This window comes from Echinops telfairi, unplaced genomic scaffold (assembly GCF_000313985.2).
Source record: "Echinops telfairi isolate 266 unplaced genomic scaffold, ASM31398v2 ScPeMD7_5592;HRSCAF=6446, whole genome shotgun sequence".
Classification (NCBI taxonomy): Eukaryota; Metazoa; Chordata; class Mammalia; order Afrosoricida; family Tenrecidae; genus Echinops; species Echinops telfairi.
Window position 1 is genome coordinate 43,878,886 of NW_022109491.1, and position 2,633 is coordinate 43,881,518.

Sequence of the window (2,633 nt, forward strand, 5' to 3'; positions counted from 1 at the left end):
CCCTTTGCCTCCCAGCTCTTTCCTCTATTTCCCTTGATTCTCCTCCTGTCCCACTATCATGGGAAGTGCAGGATTTCAGCACTTCCTCTTTGTTTTCTACACCTTAGAGAATTTTTAATTTTATTGACTAAAAGTCAATTAAACGGTTGTGAAAACCCAGAAGAGGGCTCTGGAATGACACTCAGGAGTATTCTATTGTCCCCATTTCAATATATTTCATAGTTGTTATTTTTTCCAAATAGCACTCAGTAAATATTTACCAAGTAAATTATGAATCATTGATAAATGATGAATCAGAAACCAAAAAGAACATATTTCAAAAAGAAAAATATAATCAGTATGCCTTGTACTGCTTTGAGGACACAAAAAATGAAATTGACCATTGATGCCATTTGATATTGTCAGTCACTGGGTTTTAGGAGGGCTCTGAGACCCAACCCAATTAGTGCAGGTTGAAATTGAAACTTAGGAAGTGTAGCTAACTAGGTGACTCTGGGGGTATTTTTGATACAGTGGGTAAAAGAGTTAACCTGCTGTTAATCAATACCAGAAATGCAACATAAGATTTGGTCTATTTAAAATTTAAAATGTGACAGCTCCTCCTTTGCAGTAAAAATTCCTTTTAAGTTTAATCAGTGGGGATATTCTAACTCAGGAAGGAGGCAAGCAAGGCCATTAAGATAAAGAGCCAGGCATGAAGTATCTCCCATAAGCATTCCCCATAAGGGAGGCATTCCTCAATTTAGATCAACAAGAGTACATGAGGTTTCAGGGGATGGTGGTCTAATGACCCCTGGGGAAAAGTATAGATGTGGGGTTAAAGGGAAGAGGGAACCCCACAAAACATCACAGGTTCGGTAGGTACAATTGTACAATGATAATAAGTAGAGATTATAGTAAAGTCATAGAGAGCATGAGAATTAAAGGATGGAGTCAAGTAATGGAGTCAGACGCAATTCATGGTAGCATCACTCACCTCAGCCCCACTTGATGGTCCTCATGTAGGGGGCTTAGCCATTAGAGAAGAAGCCGCCTCATCCTCCTTAGCCACCTTCTCCAGCCACCCTCTCGAGAACCAGGGAGCCTCATTATTTATTGCTAACCACACATCACATCACTTTAGGGGGATCTGATTACAGAGTCATACATCACAGAAAGGGGCAATACAATTCATTCTTGAAAAAGTTTGATCCTTCTGGTGTCTCATACAATAAAACCGACAACTACTATTCTGGGAGGCATGCAAGTCTTCTGATAGCAGACAATAACCTAAGTCAGGGGTAGTAACATAGGCAATACAATCAATAGGAGGGTGATGACCTAGGGGTGTGTCCGTATTTGTTGTGGGATAAACAGTGGTGTCTGCTTGATCTAGACAGCTGATAATGGCTACCTAACCTTGGTCATCCTTGGGCGGGTTTGACCTCTCTGGTATCTCCTACAAGTAGACAGACAACCACTATCCTTATCAGAAGGGAGTGGGTCTTATTTAGGGTGAGTCAGACTAATAGTCTAGATGGCTGATGTTAGGGAGAATAACCTCTGACCTACTTTCGCTGCCTAGAGAACAATCATTCTCAAGCTAAATCTGGCATATATTTTGGGGAGACAACTTAAGAGAAATCCTTCTGTTCCTCACATATAGATAATTTCCTATGATCATTGCAAAACCTGCTTTTTTAAGAGTATCAATTGCATCCTGTGATCATTGTAAAAACTTTCTTTAGTCACATAGTTTAAGGTATATAACATGTGTGTGTTTTCACTGTATTTTTGAAGCTGTTGGGAGGTAGCAAACCCCACTGTTTCCTTCTGTCTTGTGTTTCAGAAAAAACATAGCCCCACTCCATCATTTTGTGAAAGTTACAAGACCAAGGCCAGAAAGGTGACACAAAAAGAGAAACCCTCTGTGCTTATGATCAAGTCGGCAGTAGCCACTTGGTGGCATCTCCGATTCCAAATCGGTAGGAGAGACTGCCTAACCAGCCCAGTGGTAACCCTGGATGGACCCTAACATTTCTGGCTATTCCGGGTGTTGCTGGTGGTCACCTTACAAAAGAGAATGTGTTTGGGAAGTTGACTAACATTACAAAAAATCCATTGCTCCTCTAATTACAAAAATATATAATGATTATCTGTGAAAATGAAAATAATATTGTACTGGCTGAAAACTTATAAGCAAATCAATAAAAAAGCAATGAATCCTGAAATGAACTCGGATTTTTTAATCGCTCAAAAAATCATAAGGGAATACTTACCTGGCAGGGGAGATCCCATGATCACGAAGGTGGATTTCCCAGGGCGAGGCTCACCCACTGCACTCCGGGTGTGCTGACCCCTGCGATTTCCCCAGATGTGGGAAACGATTGCATAATCTGTGGTAGTGGGGGACTGCGTTCACACTCTCCCCTGAAAAAAAAAATCATAAGGGAAATGTCAGATCAATAGTGAAATCAAATTATATGCTAAAGTAAAATCCATCCAAAAAGAATTAAGGAAACAAAACAAAGTGAACACTTAATATCCTCAAACTGGAAAAACAAAAATGTAGGTTAATCTTGCCTGGATTTAGATAGGGAAGACACTCTTAGCTTAAAAGAAGTGGAAGAAATCACAATACTCAGCTCCAGTTT

At 40.1% G+C, this 2,633-nt stretch overlaps 1 non-coding gene across 1 annotated transcript; it reads left to right on the forward strand.

Annotated features, from left to right (window-relative positions):
• The first annotated feature begins 2,250 nt into the window (after positions 1 to 2,250).
• Positions 2,251 to 2,412, forward strand: LOC115871410. Its single transcript, XR_004047285.1, has one exon. It is a non-coding gene; the product is annotated as a U1 spliceosomal RNA (small nuclear RNA).
• The last annotated feature ends 221 nt before the right edge of the window (positions 2,413 to 2,633 follow it).